Source organism: Oncorhynchus masou, chromosome 16 (assembly GCF_036934945.1).
Source record: "Oncorhynchus masou masou isolate Uvic2021 chromosome 16, UVic_Omas_1.1, whole genome shotgun sequence".
NCBI classification, from domain to species: Eukaryota; Metazoa; Chordata; class Actinopteri; order Salmoniformes; family Salmonidae; genus Oncorhynchus; species Oncorhynchus masou.
In genome coordinates this window covers 5,644,479-5,671,799 of record NC_088227.1, presented here as the reverse complement: position 1 = coordinate 5,671,799, position 27,321 = coordinate 5,644,479, and the positions used below count along the sequence as shown (strand labels likewise).

At 45.9% G+C, this 27,321-nt stretch overlaps 1 protein-coding gene across 2 annotated transcripts in view; it reads left to right on the top strand.

Annotated features, from left to right (window-relative positions):
* LOC135557372 (protein eva-1 homolog A-like) overlaps positions 1 to 27,321 on the top strand; it is a 225,349-nt gene that overhangs the window by 126,166 nt on the left and 71,862 nt on the right. Inside the window, exon 1 of one of the 2 annotated variants that reach the window (XM_064990587.1) lies at positions 8,061 to 8,188. The exons of the other annotated variant lie outside the window; for it this stretch is intronic. The gene's annotated coding sequence lies outside the window, so the exon portion shown is untranslated. Of the gene's footprint in view, positions 1 to 8,060; positions 8,189 to 27,321 lie in introns of those variants that run through there. 2 annotated transcript variants of the gene reach the window in all.

Below are 27,321 nucleotides of genomic sequence, written 5' to 3'. Positions count from 1 at the left end.
GATGTTAGCTAGCTGCTTAGCTGCTTAGCTAGCTGCTTAGCTAGCTGCTGGGCAGATACGTTAGGACGACGAAATACGATAATTATGCAATTGTCGTTGATACAAAGACGGCTATGTAGCTGGCTAAGAAGAAATTGCTAAGATTAGACAAATCAAACCGTTGTACTATAACGAAATGTAATGAAAAGTTATAAGTTATACTACCTGCGGACCGAAGTGTAGATGCGGCCGCTCGCTCCAACCGGAACCGGAAACACAAAACAAACAGCAACACGAGGAGTTGTCTATCCAAAATGGAGATGAATGGATACTTCTCCACCCTCTTCAACATATATATCAACGAATTGGTGAACAGTCTGCAGCACCCGGGCCTCACCCTACTAGAATCTGAAAGTCAAATATCTACTGTTTGCTGATGATCTGGTGCTTCTGTCCCCAACCAAGAGGGCCTACAGCAGCACCTATATCTTCTGTCAGACCTGGGCCCTGACAGTAAATCTCAGTAAGACAAAAATCTAATCAAATCAAATCTTATTGGTCACATACACATGGTTAGCAGATGTTAATGAGAGTGTAGCGAAATGCTTGTGCTTCTAGTTCCCGACAGTAGAGCAATATCAACAAGTAATCGAACAATTCCACAACAACGACCTAATACACACAAATCTAAAGGGATGGAATAAGAATATGTACATATAAATATATGGATGAGCAGTGACCGAGAGGAGTAGGATAAAAGATAAAATACAGTATATACATATGAGTAATGCAAGACATGTAAACATCATATCTGAAGTGGCATTCATAAAGTGACTCATGATCCGTTTGTTAGAGTGGCCAATGATTTCAAGTCTGTATGTAGACAGCAGCCTTGAGATAAAAGGTATTTTTCAGTCACTCTGTCCCAGCTTGGATGCACCTGTACTGACCTCGCCTGCTGGATGTTAGCGGGGTGAACAGGCAGTGGCTCGGGTGGTTGTTGTCCTTGATGATATTTTACATAAAATAATGGTGTTCCATAAAAGGTCCAGTTGCCATGACCACAAATACAAATTCTGTCTAGACACCGTCGCCCCAGAGCTCACAAAAAAACTAGACGTACCTCGGCCTAAACATCAGCACCAGAGGTAACTTCCACAAAGCTGTGAACGAGCTGAGAGACAAGGTAAGAAGGGCCTTCTATGCCATCAATAGGAACATGAAATTCGCCATACCAATTAGGATCTGACTAAAAAATATTTGAATCAGTTATAGAACCCATTGCCCTTTATGGTTGTGAGGTCTGGGGTCCGCTCACCAACCAAGAATTAACAAAATGGAACAAACACCAAATTGAGACTGCATGCAGAATTCTGCAAAAATATCATCTGTGTAAAATACCAAATAATTCACGCAGAGCAGAATTAGGCCGATACCCGCTAATGATCAAAATCCAGAAAAGAGACGTTACATTCTATCAACCAATTAAAGGGAAGCGATTCCCAAACCTTCCTTAACAAACCTTCAATAACAAAGCCATCAGAGACAGAGAGATGAACCTGGAGAAGAGTCCCCTAAGCAAGCTGGTCCTGGGGCTCTGTTCACAAACACAACCAGACCCCACAGAGCCCCAGGACAGCAACACAATTAGACCCAACCAAATAATGAGAAAACAAAAAGATAATCACTTGAAACATTGGAAAGAATTAACAAAAAATTAACAAAAAAACAAAGCAAACTAAAATGCTATTTGGCCCTACACAGAGAGTACACAGTGGCAGAATACCTGACCACTGTGACTGACCCAAACCTAAGGAAAACTTTGACTATGTACAGACTCAGTGAGCATAGCCTTGCTATTGAGAAAGGCCACCGTAGGCAGACATGGCTCTCAAGAGAAGACAGGCTATGTGCACACTGCCCATAAAATGAGGTGGAAACTGAGATGCACTTCCTAAACTCCTGCCAAATGGATGACCATATTAGAGACACATATTTCCCCTCAGATGACACAGATCCACAAATAATTTGAAAACAAACCCAATTTGGATAAACTCCCATATCCTGGCCAAGAATAAATCAAATCAAAAACAACAACACAGAGTTACACATAAACAAACGTACAGTCAATAACACAAAATAAAAATATAAAAATCTATGTACAGTCTGTGCAAATGTAGAAGAGTAGGGAGGTGGGCAATAAATAGCCCATAGAGGCAAAAATAATTGTAATTTAGCATTAATACTGGAGTGATGGATGTGCAGATGATATCTACTGGGTTAAATTTCACAGCAGCAAGATTTGTGACCTGTGGCCACGAGAAAAGGGCAACAAGTGAAGTACAAACACCATTGTAAACACAACCCATATTTATCCTTATTTATTTTCCCTTTTGTAGGTTAACAATTTGCACATAATGTGACGTTTGACATGCATTTTCTTTTGGAACTTTTGTGAGTGCAATGTTTACTGTTCATTTTGATTTGTTTTCTAACTACTTCCCTTGCTTTGTCAATGCTAACGTATGTTTCCCATGCCAATAAAGCCCTTATATTGAACAATTGAATTTAATTGACAGAGAGAAGTCCGACAGAGAGTTCCCAAGACAGTCCCTGACAGACCAGCATTCCCACATTCACAAAGTTCAGCTGAATGAAATTCTCTAGTCATTTCCTGTCTCTGCATGCTGATTCCCCCCCTCTCTCTCTCTCTCTCTACCACTAGCCTGTTCTTCCCTCTCTCTCTCTCTCTACCACTAGCCTGTTCTCCCCTCTCTCTCTCTCTCTCTCTACCACCAGCCTGTTCTCCCCTCTCTCTCTCTCTCTACCACCAGCCTGTTCTCCCCTCTCTCTCTCTCTACCACCAGCCTGTTCTCCCCTCTCTCTCTCTACCACTAGCCTGTTCTCCCCTCTCTCTCTCTACCACTAGCCTGTTCTCCCCTCTCTCTCTCTACCACCAGCCTGTTCTCCCCTCTCTCTCTCTACCACTAGCCTGTTCTCCCCTCTCTCTCTACCACTAGCCTGTTCTCCCCTCTCTCTCTCTCTACCACCAGCCTGTTCTCCCCTCTCTCTCTCTACCACTAGCCTGTTCTCCTCTCTCTCTCTCTCTCTATCACTAGCCTGTTCTCCCCTCTCTCTCTCTCTACCACTAGCCTGTTCTCCTCTCTCTATCTCTCTCTCTCTCTCTCTCTCTCTCTCTCTCTCTCTCTCCACCACTAGCCTGTTCTCCTCTCTCTCTCTCCCTCTCTCTCTACCACTAACCTGTTCTCCTCTCTCTCTCTCTCTCTCTCTCTCTCTCTCTCTCTCTCTCTACCACTAGCCTGTTCTCCCCACCCTTTGTCCCTACCACTAGCCTGTTCTCCTCTCTCTCTCTCTACCACTAGCCTGTTCTCCTCTCTCTCTTCCACTAGCCTGTCCTCCCCTCTCTCTACCACTAGCCTGTTCTCCCCTCTCTCTCTCTACCACTAACCTGTTCTCCTCTCTCTCTCTCTCTCTCTCTCTCTCTCTCTCTCTCTCTCTCTCTCTCTCTCTCTCTCTCCACCACTAGCCTGTTCTCCTCTCTTTCTCTCTCTCTACCACTAGCCTGTTCTCCTCTCTCTCTTTCTCTCAATTCAATTCAATTCAAGGGGCTTTATTGGCATGGGAAACATGTGTTAACATTGCCAAAGCAAGTAAGGTAAACAATAAAAATTAACAGTAGACATCACACATACAGAAGTTTCAAAACAATAAAGACATTACATTTGTCATATTATATATATGTATACAGTGTTTTTACAATGTACAAATGGTAAAGGACACAAGATAAAATAAATAAGCATAGATATGGGTTGTATTTACAATGGTGTGTGTTCCTCACTGGTTGCCCTTTTCTCGTGGCAACAGGTCACAAATCTTGCTGCTCTGATGGCACACTGTGGAATTTCACCCAGTAGATATGGGAGTTTTTCAAAATTGGATTTGTTTTCGAATTCTTTGTGGATCTGTGTAATCTGAGGGAAATATGTCTCTCTAATATGGTCATACATTGGGCAGGAGGTTAGGAAGTGCAGCTCAGTTTCCACCTCATTTTGTGGGCAGTGAGCACATAGCCTGTCTTCTCTTGAGAGCCATGTCTGCCTACGGCGGCCTTTCTCAATAGCAAGGCTATGCTCGCTGAGTCTGTACATAGTCAAAGCTTTCCTTAATTTTGGGTCAGTCACAGTGGTCAGGTATTCTGCCGCTGTGTACTCTCTGTGTAGGGCCAAATAGCATTCTAGTTTGCTCTGTTTTTTTGTTAATTCTTTCCAATGTGTCAAGTAATTATCTTTTTGTTTTCTCGTGATTTGGTTGGGTCTAATTGTGTTGCTGTCCTGGGGCTCTGTAGGGTGTGTTTGTGAACAGAGCCCCAGGACCAGCTTGCTTAGGGGACTCTTCTCTAGGTTCATCTCTCTGTAGGTGATGGCTTTGTTGTGGAAGGTTTGGGAATCGCTTCCTTTTAGGTGGTTATAGAATTTAACAGCTCTTTTCTGGATTTTGATAATTAGTGGGTATCGGCCTAATTCTGCTCTGCATGCATTATTTGGTGTTCTACGTTGTACACGGAGGATATTTTTGCGCCAGTTCGTTGATATATATGTGATATATATGTTGAAGAGGGTGGGGCTTAAGCTGCATCCCTGTCTAACCCCACGACCCTGTGTGAAGAAATGTGTGTGTTTTTTACCAATTTTAACTGCACACTTGTTGTTTGTGTTCATGGATTTTATGATGTCATATGTTTTACCCCCGACACCACTTTCCATCAGTTTGTATAGCAGACCCTCATGCCAAATTGAGTCGAAGGCTTTTTTGAAATCAACAAAGCATGAGAAGACTTTGCCTTTGTTTTGGTTTGTTTGGTTGTCAATTAGGGTGTGCAGGGTGAATACATGATCGGTTGTACGGTAATTTGGTAAAAAGCCAATTTGACATTTGCTCAGTACATTGTTCTCATTGAGGAAGTGTCTCTCTCTCTCTCTCTCTCTCTCTCTCTCTCTGTTCCACTAGCCTGTTCTCCCCTCTCTCTCTCTACCACTAGCCTGTTCTCCTCTCTCTCTCTCTCTCTCTCTCTCTCTCTCTCTCTCTCTCTCTCTCTCTCTCTCTCTACCTCTAGCCTGTTCTCCTATCTCTCTCTCTCGCTCTCTCTCTCTCTAACACTAGCCTGTTCTCTCTCTCTCTCTACCTCTAGCCTGTTCTCCTATCTCTCTCTCTCGCTCTCTCTCTCTCTAACACTAGCCTGTTCTCTCTCTCTCTCTCTCTCTCTCTACCACTAGCCTGTTCTCTCCTCTCTCTCTCTCTACCACTAGCCTGTTCTCTCTCTCTCTCTCTCTCTCTCTCTCTCTCTCTCTCTCTCTCTCTACCACTAGCCTGTTCTCCTATCTCTCTCTCTCTCTACCACTAGCCTGTTCTCCTCTCTCTCTCTACCACTAGCCTGTTCTCCTCTCTCTCTCTACCACTAGCCTGTTCTCCTCTCTCTCTCTCTCTCTCTCTCTCTCTCTCTCTACCACTAGCCTGTTCTCCTCTCTCTCTCTACCACTAGCCTGTTCTCTCTCTCTCTCTCTCTCTCTCTCTCTCTCTCTACCACTAGCCTGTTCTCCTCTCTCTCTCTCTTTCTCTCTCTCTACCACTAGCCTGTTCTCCTCTCTCTCTACCACTAGCCTGTTCTCCTCTCTCTCTCTCTCTCTCTCTCTCTCTACCACTAGCCTGTTCTCCTCTCTCTCTCTACCACTAGCCTGTTCTCTCTCTCTCTCTCTACCACTAGCCTGTTCTCCTCTCTCTCTCTTTCTCTCTCTCTACCACTAGCCTGTTCTCCTCTCCCTCTACCACTAGCCTGTTCTCCCCTCTCTCTCTCTCTAAGGTGGTCGCCAACCTCCTGTGGTGTGTAGTTGGACACCACATGCCTCTCTGTCTCTCTCTCTGTCTCTCTCTCTCTCTCTGTCTCTCTCTCTGTCTCTCTCTGTCTCTCTCTCTGTGTCTCTCTCTCTCTCTCTGTCTCTCTCTCTGTCTCTCTCTCTCTCCTGCTGTCACATTCCAGTGCTCAGAAGCCTAGCGTTTAACTTTTGCTCCCCACGAGAGGAGGAAGGAAGGAAAAAGCTCAAAGAGAAGTAAAAGCACAGCAAAAGCCTGTTCTCCCTCTCTCTCTCTCTACCACTAGCCTGTTCTCTCTCTCTCTCTCTCTCTCTCTACCACTAGCCTGTTCTCCTCTCTCTCTCTCTCTCTCTCTACCACTAGCCTGTTCTCCTCTCTCTCTCTCTCTCTCTACCACTAGCCTGTTCTCCTCTCTCTCTCTCTCTCTCTCTACCACTAGCCTGTTCTCCTCTCTCTCTCTCTCTCTACCACTAGCCTGTTCTCTCTCTCTCTCTCTCTCTCTAGTTCTAGCCTCTTCTCCTCTCTCTCTCTCTCTCTCTCTACCACTAGCCTGTTCTCTCTCTCTCTCTCTCTCTCTACCACTAGCCTGTTCTCCTCTTCTCTCTCTCTCTCTCTACCACTCTGTTCTCTCTCTCTCTCTCCACTAGCCTCTCTCTCTCTCTCTCTTCCACTAGCCTGTCTCTCTCTCTCTCTCTCTCTTCCACTAGCCTGTTCTCCTCTCTCTCTCCACTAGCCTGTTCTCTCTCCTCTCTCTCTACTCACCCTCCTGTTCTCTCTCTCTCTCTCTCTCTCTCTCTCTCTCTCTCTCTCTCTACCACTAGCCTGTTCTCCTCTCTCTCCACTACTCTCTCCACTAGCCTGTCTCTCCTCTCTCTCTCTTCCACTAGCCTGTTCTCCCCTCTCTCTCTCTCTCTCTACCACTCTCCTCTCTCTCTACCACTAGCCTGTTCTCTCTCTCTCTTCCACTAGCCTGTTCTCCTCTCTCTCTCTCTCTCCACCCTAGCCTGTTCTCCCAGCCTGTTCTCCTCTCTCTCTCTCTCTCTCTCTCTCTCTCTCTCTCTCTCTCTCTCTACCACTAGCCTGTTCTCTCCCTCTCTCTCTCTTCCACTAGCATGTTCTCCTCCACTAGCCTCTCTCTCTCACTAGCCTGTCTCTCCTCCTCCTCTCTCTCTCTCTTCTCTCTCTCTCTCTCTCTCTACCACTAGCCTGTTCTCCTCTCTCTCTCTCTTCCACTAGCCTGTTCTCTCTCTCTCTCTCTCTCTCTCTCTCTCTCTCTCTCTCTCTCTCTCTCTCTCTCTACCACTAGCCTGTTCTCTCTCTCTCTCCACTAGCCTGTTCTCTCTCTCTCTTCTCTCTCTACCACTAGCCTGTTCTCCTCTTTCTCTCTTCCACTAGCCTGTTCTCTCTCTCTCTCCTCTCTCTCTTCCACTAGCCTGTTCTCCTCCCTCTCTCTTCCACTAGCCTGTTCTACCACTAGCCTGTTCTCTCTCTCTCTCTCTCTCTCTCTCTCTCTACCACTAGCCTCTCTCTCTCTCTTCCACTAGCCTGTTCTCCCCCTCTCTCTCTCTTCCACTAGCCTGTCTCTCTCTACCACTAGCCTGTTCTCTCTCTCTCTCTCTCTCTCTCTCTCTCTCTCTCTCTCTGTTCTCTCCCTCTCTCTCTACCACTAGCCTGTTCTCCTCTCTCTCTCTCTCTCTCTCCTCTCTCTCTCTACCACTAGCCTGTTCTCTCTCTCCCTCTCTCTCTCTACCACTAGCCTCTCTCTCTCTCTCTCTCTCTGTCTCTCTCTCTCTCTCTCTGTTTCTCTCTGTCTCTCTCTCTCTCCTGCTGTCACATTCCAGTGCTCAGAAGCCTAGCATTTAACTTTTGCTCCCCATGAGAGGAGGAAGGAAGGAAAAAGCTCAAAGAGAAGTAAAAGCGCAGCAAAAGAAGAGTTCCGCCTACTCTCGCCTTCCGTGGTGTTCTCTCTCTCTCCCTCGCTCTCTTTCTTCCCGGATCCTAAGGAATGAATAAGAAACTCTGTCCAAAGTGGGGGTTTTTTGGTCTAAAGGGGGGAGAAGTCACATTGCAAAGGACTGTACCTTCTTAATGGGGCAATAAAAAATAGTTTTCCACTCTCCATCTCTCCTTTTTTGGGCTGCACACTCCTTTTCTTGTGCGACCCTCCGTGGAGTAATGTTCACGTGAGCGCTTGTTTTCACGGTGCCTCTGGCAGACCCGAGCCGAGCTCTCCGGGAGGGACACTCACGGACACACACTCGGACACAGAGAGAAACGTACTACCTGGGCCCCGGAGGATGTTCCACTCAGTCATGTGTGTGTAAGTCATTCCGTTTCTTCTCTTTCAACATTTCCACTTCCTTTCCACTTCTCTCTTGTTTGTCAACTTTTTTTGTCTCCCCCTGTTTCTAGTGAAGCATGTTACTTTGTCCTCATTTGAAGAATGTCCCTACCTTCCGTTTTCCATGCAGTTGAGTTTAGTCATTCTCTCTGTTGAATATGGCACACTTGTTATAGCCTACAGTGCAGTGTGTACACTAAGAGAGTAAGAGTAAGAGTAAGAGTTCAAATCTCTCACAAGAGGAGAACTCCGACTTCTCTCATCTGTTACTTTTTGTTGAAGAATCTCTCATGTTATTGCTCACTGAGAGTTCAGTATTGAGTCTGTTGTTATTGTTATTGCTCACTGAGAGTTCAGTATTGAGTCTGTTGTTATTGTTATTGCTCACTGAGAGTGAATTTGGAACTCTTGTTAGTGCTCGCCGAAGGCTCAGTGTCCAATAATGCTTGGTATTCGTAACAGAAGGCTCAGTATCCAATAGCACTTGTTGTTGATCACTGAGAGCTCAGTTAAATATGTTGTTGCTAACTTAGAGCTCAGTTAAATATGTTGTTGATCACTGAGAGCTCCGTTAAATATGTTGTTGCTAACTTAGAGCTCCGTTAAATATGTTATTGCTAACTTAGAGCTCCGTTAAATATGTTATTGCTAACTTAGAGATTAGTTAAATATGTTATTGCTAACTTAGAGCTCAGTTAAATATGTTATTGCTAACTTAGAGCTCAGTTATATATGTTATTGCCTACTGAGAGCTCAGTTAAATATGTTATTGCCTACTGAGAGCTCCGTTAAATATGTTATTGCCTACTGAGAGCTCAGTTATATATGTTATTGCCTACTGAGAGCTCAGTTATATATGTTATTGCCTACTGAGAGCTCAGTTAAATATGTTATTGCTAACTTAGAGCTCCGTTATATATGTTATTGCCTACTGAGAGCTCAGTTATATATGTTATTGCCTACTGAGAGCTCAGTTATATATGTTATTGCCTACTGAGAGCTCAGTTATATATGTTATTGCCTACTGAGAGCTCAGTTATATATGTTATTGCCTACTGAGAGCTCAGTTATATATGTTATTGCTAACTTAGAGCTCCGTTAAATATGTTATTGCCTACTGAGAGCTCAGTTATATATGTTATTGCCTACTGAGAGCTCAGTTATATATGTTATTGCCTACTGAGAGCTCAGTTAAATATGTTTTGCCTACTGAGAGCTCAGTTATATATGTCTCACATGCCTACTGAGAGCTCAGTTATATACTGTTATTGCCTACTGAAAGCTCATAGTCAATCAATATATGTTATTGCCTACTTAGAGCTCAGTTATATATTTCATTGCCTACAAGCTCAGTTAAATATGTTATTGCCTACTGAAAGCTCAGTTAAATATGTTATTGCCTACTGAGAGCTCAGTTATATATGTTATTGCTAACTTGGATGCTCCGTTAAATATGTTATTGCCTACTGAGAGCTCAGTTATATGGTGTTCAGAGATAGATGGGCTCAGTTATATATGTTATTGCCTACTGAGAGCTCAGTATATATGTTATTGCCTACTGGAGAGTTCAGGGATGTTATTGCCTACTGAGAGCTCAGTTATATATGTTATTGCCTACTGAGGGGAGCTGAAGTTACTGGATATGTTAGAGCCTACTGAGAGCTCAGTTAAATATGGGTGGGACTGGAGTGTTCAGAGTATATATGTTATTGCCTACTGAGAGCTCAGTTACTGGATATGTTATTGCCTACTGGGAGCTCAGTTATATATGTTATTGGACTGAGAGCTCAGTTATATATGTTATTGCCTACTGAGAGCTCAGTTATGGATATGTTATTGCCTACTGAGGGAGCTCAGTTAAATATGAAGGGTGGGACTGGAGAGCTCAGTTATATATGGGAGGCCTACTGAGGCTCAGTTATAATGGGTGGGACTGGATGGTGCTCAGTTATATATGGGATTGCCTACTGAGAGCTCAGCTAAAGTTATTGGGGGACTGGATGGTGCTCAGTTAGATAGATGGGACTGAGAGCTCAGTTATATATGTTATTGCCTATGAGAGCTCAGTTATAGATGGGATTGCCTACTGAGAGCTCAGTTAAATATGGGACTGGACTGAGAGCTCAGGATAAATATGTTATTGCCTACTGGAGAGCTCAGAGTTATAGATGGGATTGCCTACTGAGAGCTGAAGTTATATATGTTCATTGCCTACTGGGAGCTCAGTTATATAGCTGAAGGTTGCCTACTGGAGTGTTCAGAGATAGATGGGATTGCCTACTGAGAGCTCAGTTAAATATGTTATTGCCTATGAGAGCTCAGTTATATGGGATTGCCTACTGAGAGCTCAGTTATATATGTTGGGCCTATGAGAGCTCAGTTAGATATGTTATTGCTAAGGATAGACTGGATATATGTTAGAGCTACTGAGAGGGGTTATATAGCTGAAGGCTGGGACTGGATGGTGTTCAGAGATAGATGTTTAGGGGTTGAGGGGAGCTCAGAAGGGTGGGACTGGATGGAGCTCAGTTAGATAGATGTTATTGCTAACTTAGAGCTCCGTTAAATATGTTATTGCCTACTGGAGTTCAGTTATATAGGGGTTATTGCTAACTTGGATGGTGTTAAATATGTTATGCCTACTGAGGGGAGCTCAGTTAATATGTTATTGCCTACTGAGAGCTCAGGTATATATGTTATTGCCTACTGGAGCTCAGTTATATATGGGATTGCCTACTGGAGCTCAGTTATAGATGGGAGGCCTACTGAGAGCTCAGTTATATATGTTATTGCCTCTAAGAGCTCAGTTAAATATGTTATTGCCTACTGAGAGCTCAGTTAAATATGGGATTGCCTACTGGGAGCTCAGTTAAATATGGGACTGCCTACTGGAGCTCAGTTAAATGGGATGGGTTGCCTACTGGGAGCTCAGTTATATGGTGTTATTGCCTACTGAGAGCTCAGTTAAATATGTTTGTTTGAGGAGCTGAAGGAGGGGACTCATGTTGGTCAGAGATGTCTCACATGTTACTTCTAACTACAAATAGCACTGGATGATTTGAAAAGTCATAGTCAATCAATCAATAATATAATAACACTCTTAACAAAATAGGTTATGGTTTCATTTACAATCTGGAGATACTATGAGAAAAGAAAGGGGACTTGGATGAAACATCACAGCACAGCTGGAAATATATGGGAAATAGAAATGGGACCTGGATGGTGTTCAGAGATAGATGGGAGGGGTTGAGGGGAGCTGAAGGGTGGGACTGGATGGTGTTCAGAGATAGATGGGAGGGGTTGAGCGGAGCTGAAGGGTGGGACTGGATGGTGTTCAGAGATAGATGGGAGGGGTTGAGGGGAGCTGAAGGATGGGACTGGATGGTGTTCAGAGATGGATGGGAGGGGTTGAGGGGAGCTGAAGGGTGGGACTGGATGGTGTTCAGAGATAGATGGGAGGGGTTGAGGGAGCTGAAGGGTGGGACTGGATGGTGTTCAGAGATAGATGGGAGGGGTTGAGGGGAGCTGAAGGGTGGGACTGGATGGTGTTCAGAGATAGATGGGAGGGGTTGAGGTGAGCTGAAGGGTGGGACTGGATGGTGTTCAGAGATAGATGGGAGGGGTTGAGGGGAGCTGAAGGGTGGGACTGGATGGTGTTCAGAGATAGATGGGAGGGGTTGAGCGGAGCTGAAGGGTGGGACTGGATGGTGTTCAGGGATAGATGGGAGGGGTTGAGGGGAGCTGAAGGTTGGGACTGGATGGTGTTCAGAGATAGATGGGAGGGGTTGAGGGGAGCTGAAGGGTGGGACTGGATGGTGGTCAGAGATAGATGGGAGGGGTTGAGCGGAGCTGAAGGGTGGGACTGGATGGTGTTCAGGGATAGATGGGAGGGGTTGAGGGGAGCTGAAGGCTGGGACTGGATGGTGTTCAGAGATTGATGGGAGGGATTGAGGGGAGCTGAAGGGTGGGACTGGATGGTGTTCAGAGATAGATGGGAGGGGTTGAGGGGAGCTGAAGGGTGGGACTGGATGGTGTTCAGAGATAGATGGGAGGGGTTGAGGGGAGCTGAAGGGTGGGACTGGATGGTGTTCAGAGATAGATGGGAGGGGTTGAGGGGAGCTGAAGGGTGGGACTGGATGGTGTTCAGAGATAGATGGGAGGGGTTGAGGGGAGCTGAAGGGTGGGACTGGATGGTGGTCAGAGATAGATGGGAGGGGTTGAGGGGAGCTGAAGGGTGGGACTGGATGGTGTTCAGAGATAGATGGGAGGGGTTGAGGGGAGCTGAAGGGTGGGACTAAAAATAACAACAAAAAACAAGTTAACAGTCCGTAAAATGTATATAGTATGTAGAAGCCTAAGAGTTGTTGTCCATTAGTTTACTCCAATTAGGGGAGGGATGGTAAGGTTAGTGGTTAGTTAACTATACAGTGTTGATAAAATGTATATAGTATGAATAAGCTGGAAGTAGAAGCCTAAGAGTTGTCCATTACTCCAATTTAGGAGAGGGATGGTAGGGTTAGTGGTTAGTTAACTATACAGTGTTGATAAAATGTATATAGTATGAATAAGCTGGAAGTAGAAGCCTAAGAGTTGTTGTCCATTAGTTTACTCCAATTAGGAGAGGGATGGTAGGGTTAGGATAGAATAGAGAAGTATTGTAAACTATACAGTGTTGATAAAATGTATATAGTATGAATAAGCTGGAAGTAGAAGCCTAAGAGTTGTTGTCCATTAGTTTACTCCAATTAGGAGAGGGATGGTAGGGTTAGTGGTTAGTTAACTATACAGTGTTGATAAAATGTATATAGTATGTATAAGCTGGAAGTAGAAGCCTAAGTGTTGTTGTCCATTAGTTAACTCCAATTAGGGTGATGATGATGATGGACCTCAGTATGGCTCACTGAGACCTCCGTATGGCTCACTGAGACCTCAGTATGGCTCACTGAGACCTCCGTATGGCTCACTGAGACCTCCGTATGGGGCTCACTGAGACCTCCGTATGGGGCTCACTGAGACCTCAGTATGGCTCACTGAGACCTCAGTATGGCTCACTGAGACCTCAGTATGGCTCACTGAGACCTCCGTATGGCTCACTGAGACCTCCGTATGGCTCACTGAGACCTCAGTATGGCTCACTGAGACCTCAGTATGGCTCACTGAGACCTCAGTATGGCTCACTGAGACCTCAGTATGGCTCACTGAGACCTCAGTATGGGGCTCACTGAGACCTCAGTATGGGGCTCACTGAGACCTCAGTATGGCTCACTGAGACCTCAGTATGGGGCTCACTGAGACCTCCGTATGGCTCACTGAGACCTCAGTATGGGGCTCACTGAGACCTCCGTGTGGCTCACTGAGACCTCAGTGTGGCTCACTGAGACCTCCGTATGGCTCACTGAGACCTCCGTATGGCTCACTGAGACCTCCGTATGGCTCACTGAGACCTCCGTATGGCTCACTGAGACCTCAGTATGGCTCACTGAGACCTCAGTATGGGGCTCACTGAGACTTCAGTATGGCTCACTGAGACCTCCGTATGGCTCACTGAGACCTCCGTATGGCTCACTGAGACCTCCGTATGGCTCACTGAGACCTCAGTATGGGGCTCACTGAGACTTCAGTATGGCTCACTGAGACCCCAGTATGGGGCTCACTGAGACCTCAGTATGGGGCTCACTGAGACCTCAGTATGGCTCACTGAGACCTCAGTATGGGGCTCACTGAGACCTCACTGGGGGTGAAGCCCTGCTGGCGTGAAGTCATCCGTCAGCCTACACCTCTGGGAGGATTCCTATGGGACATGAAGGGACAAGTGTTCAGGGGGAGATTTACAGGCTGCGAGTGAGTGGATTATTACTCCCACAGCGAACCAGGGGCAGACATGGTGTGGACAGATGAGCGAGAGTTACCAACAGCTGTGGGAGGAGACAGCGAACATCCTAAAATACTACACAGAGCATGTGTTGGTGGTGCCTATTTGCAGGATCGGTCCGATGCGAGTTGTTTGGGAGAGAGAGGGAGGGATGGTAAATGAAAGAGAGAGAATGACGATTGGCATGTGATTGTGGATTATGAAAGAGACCGATAGAGAACAAAGCAGATAGGGGGAGGAGAGAGAGAGAGAGAGAGAGAGGTTAGGGCATGGGAGCGGTCTCTCTCCTTGGCCATAGATGGTCAGTGTGGTCACTAATGAGGTGCTGGTCTATAGAGCAGGCTCCACTGGCTCTATTATTGGACCAGGCTGGCTTTACAGTCTATTTCCACAGAATGGGCATGGGATGTGGTGGCCTGATACTGTCTGTCTGGATGGATGGATGGATTTATCTGGATAGATGGATGGACGGACGGATGGATGATTGGCTGTCTGCCTGGCTGTCTCTCTGTCTCTGTCTCTCTCTCTCTCTCTCTCTCTGTCTCTCTCTCTGTCTCTCTCTCTGTCTCTGTCTCTGTCTCTGTCTCTCTCTCTCTCTCTGTCTCTCTGTCTCTCTCTCTCTGTCTCTCTCTGTCTCTCTCTCTGTCTCTCTCTCTGTCTCTCTCTCTGTCTCTCTCTGTCTCTCTCTCTCTCTCTCTCTCTGTCTCTGTCTCTGTCTCTCTGTCTCTCTCTCTCTCTCTCTCTCTCTCTCTGTCTCTCGCTCTCTCTCGCTCTCACTCTCTGTCTCTCTCTGTCTCTGTCTCTCTGTCTCTCTCTCTCTCTCTGTCTCTCTCTCTCTCTCTGTCTCTCTCTCAATTCAATTCAAGTGCTTTATTGGCATGGGAAATGTGTTAACATTGCCAAAGCAAGTGAGGTAGATAATATATAAAGTGAATATATAAATTGAAATAAACAATAAAAATTAACAGTAAACATTACACATACAGAAGTTTCAAAACAATAAAGACATTACATATGTCATATTATATATATATATATATATATATATATATATACAGTGACTTGCGAAAGTATTCGGCCCACTTGAACTTTGCGACCTTTTGCCACATTTCAGGCTTCAAACATAAAGATATAAAACTGTATTTTTTTGTGAAGAATCAACATCAAGTGGGACACAATCATGAAGTGGAACGACATTTATTGGATATTTCAAACTTTTTTAACAAATCAAAAACTGAAAAATTGGGCGTGCAAAATTATTCAGCCCCCTTAAGTTAATACTTTGTAGCGCAACCTTTTGCAGCGATTACAGCTGTAAGTCGCTTGGCGTATGTCTCTATCAGTTTTGCACATCGAGAGACTGAAATTTTTTCCCATTCCTCCTTGCAAAACAGCTCGAGCTCAGTGAGGTTGGATGGAGAGCATTTGTGAACAGCTGTTTTCAGTTCTTTCCACAGATTCTCAATTGGATTCAGGTCTGGACTTTGACTTGGCCATTCTAACACCTGGATATGTTTATTTTTGAACCATTCCATTGTAGATTTTGCTTTATGTTTTGGATCATTGTCTTGTTGGAAGACAAATCTCCGTCCCAGTCTCAGGTCTTTTGCAGACTCCATCAGGTTTTCTTCCAGAATGGTCCTGTATTTGGCTCCATCCATCTTCCCATCAATTTTTACCATCTTCCCTGTCCCTGCTGAAGAAAAGCAGGCCCAAACCATGATGCTGCCACCACCATGTTTGACAGTGGGGATGGTGTGTTCAGGGTTATGTGCTGTGTTGCTTTTACGCCAAACATAACGTTTTGCATTGTTGCCAAAAAGTTTAATTTTGGTTTCATCTGACCAGAGCACCTTCTTCCACATGTTTGGTGTGTCTCCCAGGTGGCTTGTGGCAAACTTTAAATGACACTTTATGGATATCTTTAAGAAATGGCTTTCTTCTTGCCACTCTTCCATAAAGGCCAGATTTGTGCAATATACGACTGATTGTTGTCCTATGGACAGAGTCTCCCACCTCAGCTGTAGATCTCTGCAGTTCATCCAGAGTGATCATGGGCCTCTTGGCTGCATCTCTGATCAGTCTTCTCATTGTGTGAGCTGAAAGTTTAGAGGGACGGCCAGGTCTTGGTAGATTTGCAGTTGTCTGATACTCCTTCCATTCCAATATTATCGCTTGCACAGTGCTCCTTGGGATGTTTAAAGCTTGGGAAATCTTTTTGTATCCAAATCCGGCTTTAAACTTCTTCACAACAGTATCTCGGACCTGCCTGGTGTGTTCCTTGTTCTTCATGATGCTCTCTGCACTTTTAACGGACCTCTGAGACTATCACAGTGCAGGTGCATTTATACGGAGACTTGATTACACACAGGTGGATTGTATTTATCATCCTTAGTCATTTAGGTCAACATTGGATCATTCAGAGATCCTCACTGAACTTCTGGAGAGAGTTTGCTGCACTGAAAGTAAAGGGGCTGAATAATTTTGCACGCCCAATTTTTTGATTTGTTTTTGATTTGTTAAAAAAGTTTGAAATATCCAATAAATGTCGTTCCACTTCATGATTGTGTCCCACTTGTTGTTGATTCTTCACAAAAAAATACAGTTTTATATCTTTATGTTTGAAGCCTGAAATGTGGCAAAAGGTCGCAAAGTTCAAGGGGGCCGAATACTTTCGCAAGGCACTGTATATACAGTGTTTTAACAATGTACAAATGGTAAAGGACACAAGATAAAATAAATAAGCATAAATATGGGTTGTATTTACAATGGTGTGTGTTCTTCACTGGTTGCCCTTTTCTCGTGGCAACAGGTCACAAATCTTGCTGCTGTGATGGCACACTGTGGAATTTCACCCAGTAGATATGGGAGTTTTTCAAAATTGGATTTGTTTTCGAATTCTTTGTGGATCTGTGTAATCTGAGGGAAATATGTCTCTCTAATATGGTCATACATTGGGCAGGAGGTTAGGAAGTGCAGCTCAGTTTCCACCATATTGTGGGCAGTGAGCACATAGCCTGTCTTCTCTTGAGAGCCATGTCTGCCTACGGCGGCCTTTCTCAATAGCAAGGCTATGCTCACTGAGTCTGTACATAGTCAAAGCTTTCCTTAATTTTGGGTCAGTCACAGTGGTCAGGTATTCTGCCGCTGTGTACTCTCTTTGTAGGGCCAAATAGCATTCTAGTTTGCTCTGTTTTTTTTGTTAATTCTTTCCAATGTGTCAAGTAATTATCTTTTTGTTTTCTCATGATTTGGTTGGGTCGAATTGTGCTGCTGTCCTGGGGCTCTGTAGGGTGTGTTTTGTGTTTGTGAACAGAGCCCCAGGACCAGCTTGCTTAGAGGACTCTTCTCCAGGTTCATCTCTCTGTAGATGATGGCTTTGTTGTGGAAGGTTTGGGAATCGCTTCCTTTTAGGTGGTTATAGAATTTAACGGCTCTTTTCTGGATTTTGATAATTAGTGGGTATCGGCCTAATTCTGCTCTTCATGCATTATTTGGTGTTCTACGTTGTACACAGGGGATATTTTTTGCAGAATTCTGCGTGCAGAGTCTCAATTTGGTGTTTGTCCCATTTTGTGAAGTCTCGGTTGGTGAGCGGATCCCAGACCTCACAACCATAAAGGGCAATGGGCTCTATGACTGATTCAAGTATTTTTAGCCAAATCCTAATTGGTATGTTGAAATTTATGTTCCTTTTGATGGCATAGAATGCCCTTCTTGCCTTGTCTCTCAGATTGTTCACAGCTTTGTAGAAGTTACCTGTGGCGCTGATGTTTAGGCCAAGGTATGTATAGTTTTTTGTGTGCTCTAGGGCAACAGTGTCTAGATGGAATTTGTATTTGTGGTCCTGGTGACTGGACCTTTTTTGGAACACCATTATTTTGGTCTTACTGAGATTTACTGTCAGGGCCCAGGTCTGACAGAATCTGTGCATAAGATCTCGGTGCTGCTGTAGGCCCTCCTTGGTTGGTGACATAAGCACCAGATCATTAGCAGACATTTGACTTCAGATTCTAGTAGGGTGAGGCCGGGTGCTGCAAACTTTTCTAGTGCCCGCGCCAATTCGTTGATATATATGTTGAAGAGGGTGGGGCTTAAGCTGCATCCCTGTCTAACCCCACGACCCTGTGTGAAGAAATGTGTGTGTTTTTTGCCCATTTTAACCGCACACTTGTTGTTTTTGTACATGGATTTTATAATGTTGTATGTTTTACCCCCAACACCACTTTCCATCTGTTTGTATAGCAGACCCTCATGCTAAATTGAGTCGAAGGCTTTTTTGAAATCAACAAAGCATGAGAAGACTTTGCCTTTGTTTTGGTTTGTTTGGTTGTCAATTAGGGTGTGCAGGGTGAATACATGATCGGTTGTACGGTAATTTGGTAAAAAGCCAATTTGACATTTGCTCAGTACATTGTTTTCATTGAGGAAATGTACGAGTCTGCTGTTAATGATAATGCGAGTCTATGGATTCTTCAATTACATTGAGCTGATTTCTGACATGCTGTTCCTTCTTTTTTCCGTGGTGTATTTCTGTTTTGTTTTAGTGATTCACCATAGTGAAGGTGTAGACTCAGGTTTTCCGGGTCTCTATGTTTTTGGTTGGACAGGTTTCTCAATTTCTTTCTTAGATTTTTGCTTTTCTTCATCAAACCATTTGTCATTATTGTCGGTTTTATTGTCGGTTTTCTATTTGAGATTTTGAGATTTTATAGGGAAGCTGAGATGTCAAATATACTGTTGAGATTTGATAGGGAAGCTGAGAGGTCAAATATACTGTTGAGATTTGATAGGGAAGCTGAGAGGTCAAATATACTGTTGAGATTTGATAGGGAAGCTGAGAGGTCAAATATACTGTTAAGATTTTCTACTGCCAAGTTTACACCTTCACTATTGCAGTGGAATGTTTTACCCAGGAAATTGTCTAAAGGGGATTGAATTTGTTGTTGCCTAATTGTTTTTTGGTAGGTTTCCAAACTGCATTCCTTCCATCTATAGCATTTCTTAATGTTACTCAGTTCCTTTGGCTTTGATGCCTCATGATTGAGTATTGCTCTGTTTAAGTAGACTGTGATTTTGCTGTGGTCTGATAGGTGTGTCAGTGGGCTGACTGTGAACGCTCTGAGAGACTCTGGGTTGAGGTCAGTGATAAAGTAGTCTACAGTACTACTGCCAAGAGATGAGCTATAGGTGTACCTACCATAGGAGTCCCCTCGAAGCCTACCATTGACTATGTACATACCCAGAGCTGCAGAAGATGTGACCCGTTTTTGTTGGTTATGTTGTCATAGTTGTGCCTAGGGGGGCATATGTGGGAGGGAATGCTGTCACCTCCAGGCAGGTGTTTGTCCCCCTGTGTGCTAAGGGTGTCAGGTTCTTGTCCGGTTCTGGCATTTAGGTCACCACAGACTAGTACATGTCCCTGGGCCTGGAAATGATTGATTTCCCCCTCCAGGATGGAGAAGCTGTCTTCATTAAAATATGGGGATTCTAGTGGGGGGATATAGGTAGCACACAGGAGGACATTTTTCTCTGTTAGGATCATTTCCTTTTGAATTTCTAGCCACATGTAGAATGTTCCTGTTTTGATTAATTTAATGGAGTGAGTTAGGTCTGCTCTATACCAAATTAGCATACCCCCTTCCCTGTTTCACACCTGGTAGTTTGGTGGATGGGACTACCAGCTCTCTGTAACCTAGAGGGCAACCAGTGGGTCTGTCTCCTCTATACCAGGTTTCTTGCAGGATGACAATGTCTGTATTACCGATTTCTTTGGTGAAGTCTGGGTTTCTGCTCTTCAGGCCAAAGGCAGATGACCTCAGGCCTTGGATATTCCAGGATGATATAGTGAAGGCTTTTTGTTCCAGAGTGTCCAATGTTGTTGGTTGTGGTTTGGCCTCAGGCCAGTAAGTGTGAGCAGAGCCTGCTGAGCATCTGGTACATGCCATTGGCTTGGGTGAGTGTGAGAATGGGGGTTGGGACTGTTTGCCCGCTCACTACCTGGGCGTATGTGTGTCTTCCATGTTGAGGCCCTCTTTGCGGGGGTGGGGTGGGCAGGAGTGGCATAGGTCTGATCTGAGGGGGCCTAAATGGGGTGTGGGCATGGTTGACGGTGGGGGGGTGTTGATTGGTGGGGGTGTGGATGTGTCTTGGTGTGCTGTGGTCTGGATGTAATTCCTCTTGGCGTGGGTCCTCTATGTGTAGGTCCAGGGGGGGTCCTGCAGGTCTGGGTGGGATGTCTATTGATCTGTTGCTCCTGTGTGAAGTGTTGGGGATATGTTTGGGCAAATGTCCTTTAGAGTTTGGGCAAGTCCAAGTGGTGGGCACTGCTGACTTGTAGAGGTGCACCTGGTCATAGAGGCTGTTCAAGTCCAGGGTGGAATGGTGGGCCAGGAAAACATTTGGTTTTGAGGCACAGTCACAGGAAATACTTGCGTTTACCCGCTGTATTGTGGCAGGGTGGAAGTCTTTTCGTGGTAGCAGGGTGGAGATAACCACTTGTGCGATGGGGAAAGTAGAAGAAGCCTTTTCAATCACTCCCTTCAGTGCTGTGGCCACCCTTTCCTGCCGTGCTCTCAGGTCGTTTGTGCCTGTGTGTATTATTATGTGGCTGGGTGAGCCTAGTTGGTCCTCAGACAGAAGGTCGAGGGCGCGCTGGGTGTTTGGACACCAGAGTTTAGACACACTGTGTTTGGGAAAAAGTTTTTTTCTTCTATATATTTCCCATTTGAGTCCATAAGTAGTACAATCTGTGTCTTGTGTTTGTCCTCAGTGGGTGTGGGGGGGTTGTCAGAAGGGCTATCAGGGTGGCTGACAGGGGAGGTGCTCAGAGGGGGTGAGAGCCGCTGGGCTTGGGGTTCTTCATTTGTCTGTTCTGCTGTGATGTCGACTCTATGGTCAGGGTCTGGTGTGGACTGTTCTGCTGTGGTGTCGAGACTTTTGTCGGGTGCTGAGGTGGGCTGTTCTGCTGGCTTCTCTGTGGGAGTGGCCACCTCTCTACTGGGTTGTTCTCTGTCACACGCCGTCCCCCTCAACCCCTCCTCCGTCCCCCTCACGCTCTCCTCCATCCCTCTGAACCTCTCCTCCACCAGCAGTCTGATCCTCTCTCTCTGTCTCTCTCTCTCTGTCATCACTTACCTCTATCTTGATACATTTACATGATGTGCTTGTATAAAACTGAATTAAACATGGCTTGATGCTCTGTGCATGGTTAGTGTTTACCACTCACGGAACTTCTCTTGTAATTAAATGTGTTTATTTTGAGAATACTCTGCCTCAGCGTGGGCCCGCCATCACCCTAACCACAGCTTGAACACTCAACCACTCAACCTCCAATGCACACTTTTACGGTCATATACTACGAGCCATTTCAGTTCAGACAGACCAGACGATGGAGCACTTTAAATAGCGGTGTAGCTTCAGTGTCAAATATAAGTGTCTAGATTGGTCCCCTTGGATGTGTGTGTGTGTGTGTGTGTGTGTGTGTGTGTGTGTGTGTGTGTGTGTGTGTGTGTGTGTGTGTGTGTGCTGTGTGTACTGTGTTAAGTTGTTTTGATTAGTGTTCTGGACATCCTTTTTTAAATAAACAGACAGTATCACACAATGGTAGAAAAAAGGGAAGATGATTTACACACACATACATTCAATTCTCTCTCTCTCTGTCTGTCTGTCTGACTGTCTGTCTGTCTGTCTGTCTGTCTGTCTGTCTGTCTGTCTGTCTGTCTGTCTGTCTCTCTGTGTGTCTCTCTGTCTGTCTCTCTCTCTGTCTCTCTCTCTGTCTCTCTCTCTGTCTCTCCCTCTGTCTCTCTCTCTTATATATAAATGTATATATATATATATATATATATATATATATATATATATATATATATATATATATGTATGTTCCTTTTTTGATTAATTTAATAGAGAGTTAGGTCTGCTCTATACCACATTAGCATACCCCTGAGTCCCTTCCCTGTTTCACACATGGTAGTTTGGTGGATGGGACAACCAGCTCTCTAACCTAGACCATTGTGTCCGTCTCCTCATACCAGGTTTCTTATAGGTCTGTCTCTCCCTCACTCCCACACAAACACACACACACACACACACATTGGGTCTGTTTATCTACAGGGATCTGTGTGTCTGGCCAGCTGATAAAGGAGGTTGTATAGATCCATAAATACTAGCTCACTATCAACACTTGTCTCAATGACAGGAAATGTGCTCTGCTTTTCTCTCCTTTTATCCCTTCATCCCTTTATTACTCCAATCTGTCTGGAACGATCGGTCTCTTTCTGTCAATCCCTCTCAGCAGTACCTTTCAAGGTACAAATTGATTTATTCACTCTGTCTCGTGTGGAACCTGGCTCTGTCTCTCGCTCTCTCTGTCTCTCTCTCTCTCTCTCACTCTCTGTCTCTCACTCTCTCTCTGTCTCTCTCTCTCTCTGTCTCTCTCTCTCTCCTAGTATCGCTGATTTGACTCTTTTTCTTCTCTCCCTCTGTTTTTGAAACTTAGCTGCATTCCTCTCCTCACTCCAGTTTTCCCAGGCGAGCTTATTCCCACTCTCCTCTTCACCATTCATTCCCACTCTCCTCTACACCATTCATTCCCACTCTCCTCTACACCATTCATTCCCACTCTCCTCTACACCATTCATTCCCACTCTCCTCTCCCACTCTCCTCCATTCATTCCCACTCTCCTCTACACCATTCATTCCCACTCTCCTCTACACCATTCATTCCCACTCTCCTCTACACCATTCATTCCCACTCTCCTCTACACCATTCATTCCCACTCTCCTCTACACCATTCATTCCCACTCTCCTCTACACCATTCATTCCCACTCTCCTCTACACCATTCATTCCCACTCTCTCTCTACACCATTCATTCCCACTCTCCTCTACACCATTCATTCCCACTCTCCTCTACACCATTCATTCCCACTCTCCTCTACACCATTCATTCCCACTCTCCTCTACACCATTCATTCCCACTCTCCTCTACACCATTCATTCCCACTCTCCTCTACACCATTCATTCCCACTCTCCTCTCCTCTACACCATTCATTCCCACTCTCTACACCATTCATTACACCATTCATTCCCACTCTCCTCTACACCATTCATTCCCACTCTCCTCTACACCATTCATTCCACTCTCCTCTACACCATTCATTCCCACTCTCCTCTACACCATTCATTCCCACTCTCCTCTACACCATTCATTCCCACTCTCCTCTACACCATTCATTCCCACTCTCCTCTACACCATTCATTCCCACTCTCCTCTACACCATTCATTCCCACTCTCCTCTACACCATTCATTCCCACTCTCCTCTACACCATTCATTCCCACTCTCCTCTACACCCATTCATTCACCATTCATTCTCCTCTACACCATTCATTCCCACTCTCCTCTACACCATTCATTCCCACTCTCCTCTACACCATTCATTCCCACTCTCCTCTACACCATTCATTCCCACTCTCCTCTACACCATTCATTCCCACTCTCCTCTACACCATTCATTCCCACTCTCCTCTACACCATTCATTCCCACTCTCCTCTACACCATTCATTCCCACTCTCCTCTACACCATTCATTCCCACTCTCCTCTACACCATTCATTCCCACTCTCCTCTACACCATTCATTCCCACTCTCCTCTACTACACCATTCATTCCCACTCTCCTCTACACCCATTCATTCCCACTCTCCTCTACACCATTCATTCCCACTCTCCTCTACACCATTCATTCCCACTTCCTCTACACCATTCATTCACTCTCCTCTCTCTCCTCTACACCATTCATTCCCACTCTCCTCTACACCATTCATTCCCACTCTCCTCTACACCATTCATTCCCACTCTCCTCTTCACCATTCATTCCCACTCTCCTCTACACCATTCATTCTCACTCTCCTCTACACCATTCATTCCCACTCTCCTCTACACCATTCATTCCCACTCTCCTCTACACCATTCATTCCCACTCTCCTCTACACCATTCATTCCCACTCTCCTCTACACCATTCATTCCCACTCTCCTCTACACCATTCATTCCCACTCTCCTCTACACCATTCATTCCCACTCTCCTCTACACCATTCATTCCCACTCTCCTCTACACCATTCATTCTCACTCTCCACCTCTTTTCTCCCCTGCTCTCTTTACCTGACTCACTCTCTCACACACACACTCACTCTACACCATTCACACACACACACTCTCCTCACCCTCCTCACACCATTCACACTCTCCTCACACATTCATTCACACACACATTCACACACACACACACACACACACACATTCATTCCCACTCTCCTCACACACCATTCATTCCCACACACACACACACACACCACACACATATATCCAGCAGTGTTTAATCCTCTCACTACCATTAGCAGTATTTCGGGGTTCTCCTGATAGTGAATGCAGATCATTGGCTGGTGTCGGGACTTCCTGGCATTCTTTAATGGCAACATGCAGCTGCTTCATGTTGGGGTACTGGTTGTCATTCATTCCCACTCTCCTCCCCTACATCCCAACCCCACTGCTAGTGTAAGTCATGTACCCCTCACTCCCCACTACCTTCTTTCATATCGAGGCTTCAACTCTCCTACACCATTCATAGCTCTTTCCTAGTTCCCTACTATGGGTCCTTCCATTCCCCATTCCTAGTCCTCCACCCTTATCCCCCACATTACCTTCTTTCATATCGGGGCTTCCTCACCATTCATTCCTCTCACCATTAGCTCTTTCCTAGTTCCCTACTACGGGTCTTTCCTCCCCATTCCTAGTCCTCCACCCTTATCCCCCACTACCTTCTTTCATATCGGGGCATTCAACTCTCCTACCTCATAGCTCTTTCCTACCATTCCCTACTACGGGTCCTTCCTCCCCATTCCTAGTCCTCCACCCTTATCCCCCTCTACCTTCTTTCATATCGAGGCTTCAAATCTCCTACCTCATAGCTCTTTCCTAGTTCCCTACTACGGGTCCTTCCTCCCCATTCCTAGTCCTCCACCCTTATCCCCCACTACCTTAAGTCACCCATATATCTCAGCCATACTTTGACCACTACTTCCTAGCACTAGCCCTGCTCCCACCCTCACTGTGTGTCTTAGCCATACCACACATGTACTCTATAGACTTCCTCCAGAACTTCCTCCATTATAGTGTGTTCCCACCTCTTGCTTACCCCCAGAATAGCATACATTATGATCACCTTTAAACTCTTTCCAAAGATCCCCTATTCACCTACAACTACATCAACTCGCCAGTAGACTATTTAAGCATTAAGGCCAGAGGGGGTGCGGTACATGGCCAATCTACCACGGCTAAGGGTTGTTCTTAAGCATGACACAACGTGGAGTATATAGGCCATATCAAATGTTATTGGTCACATACACACAGTTAGCAGATGTTATTGCGAGTGTAGTGAAATGCTTCTAGATCTGAGTGCAGCAGTATCTAACTGTCACGGCTGTTGAAAGGAGAGGACCAAGGTGCACCGTGGTGAGCGTACATTTTATTAATCAAAATGACGCCGAACAAAACAATAAACACTACAAAAACAAACCGTGAAGCTCAATGGCTATGTGCCCTAAACAAAGTCAACTTCCCACCAAGACAGTGCCATAACATTCCTCCCTGGAGTCTTCTACACCATTGCCATATTCTCACTCTCCTCTACACCTCCCCCTACACCATTGGAGTCATTCATTTCGTGCCATAACCATTCTCCTCCCTACACCAGTCTCTCGTGCCATCCTCTACACCATTCAACTCCCTACCTGGAGTCTTCGTGCCATTAACTCTCCCTGGAGTCTTCCCATAACTCCTCCCTGGAGTCTTCGTGCCATAACTCCTCCTCCTCTATTCGTCTACACCATCAACTCCTCCCTGGATTCTTCGTGCCATAACTCTCCTCCCTGGAGTCTTCCTCTACACCATAACTTCCCTGGAGTCTTCTTCACCCATTAACTCCTCCCTGGAGTCTTCTCTCCTCATAACTCCATTCCCTGGAGTCTCGTGCCATATTCTCCTCCCTGGAGTCATTCATTCCCATAACTCCTCCATGGAGTCTTCTCTACACCCATAACTCCTCCACCATGGATTCTCTCCTCTACACCATTAACTCTCCCGGGAGTCTTCATTGCCATAACTCCTCACACCTGGAGTATTCGTGCCATAACTCCTCCCTGGAGTCTTCGTGCCATAACTCCTCCCTGGAGTCTTTGTGCCATAACTCCTCCCTGGAGTCTTCGTGCCATGACTCCGCCCTGGATTCTTCGTGCCATTGACTCCTCACTGGAGTCTTCATTGCCATGACTCCTCACTGGAGTCTTCGTGCCATGACTCCTCACTGGAGGCTTCATTCCCATGACTCCTCACTGGAGGCTCTCCGTACACCATCACTCCTCACTGGACACCATTCATTCCCATGACTCCTCACTGGAGTCTTCGTTCCATGGATCATCCCTGGAGGCTTCTTGCCATGGATCATCCCTGGAGGCTCTCCTTGCCATGGATTCATCCCTGGAGGCTTCTTGCCATGGATCATCCCTGGAGGCTTCTTGCCATGGATCATCCCTGGAGGCTTCTTGCCATGGATCATCCCTGGAGGCTTCTTGCCATGGTTCATCACTGGAGTGGAGAGACACACAGGAGGCCTGGTTCTGGGAGCAGGCACAGGACTCACCAGGCTGGGGAGACATACAGGAGGCCTGGTTCTGGGAGCAGGTTCTCACAGGACTCACCAGGCTGGGGAGACATACAGGAGGCCTGGTTCTGGGAGCAGGCACAGGACTCACCAGGCTGGGGAGACATACAGGAGGCCTGGTTCTGGGAGCAGGCACAGGACTCACCAGGCTGGGGAGACATACAGGAGGCCTGGTTCTGGGAGCAGGCTTACAGGACTCACCAGGCTGGGGAGACATACAGGAGGCCTGGTTCTGGGAGCAGACACAGGACTCACCAGGCTGGGGAGACATACAGGAGGCCTGGTTCTGGGAGCAGGCACAGGACTCACCAGGCTGGGGAGCCATACAGGAGACCTGGTTCTGGCAGCAGGCACAGGACTCACCAGGCTGGGGAGACATACAGGAGGCCTGGTTCTGGGAGCAGGCACAGGACTCACCAGGCTGGGGAGACATACAGGAGGCCTGGTTCTGGGAGCAGGCACAGGACTCACCAGGCTGGGGAGACATAGCAGGAGGCCTGGTTCTGGCAGCAGGC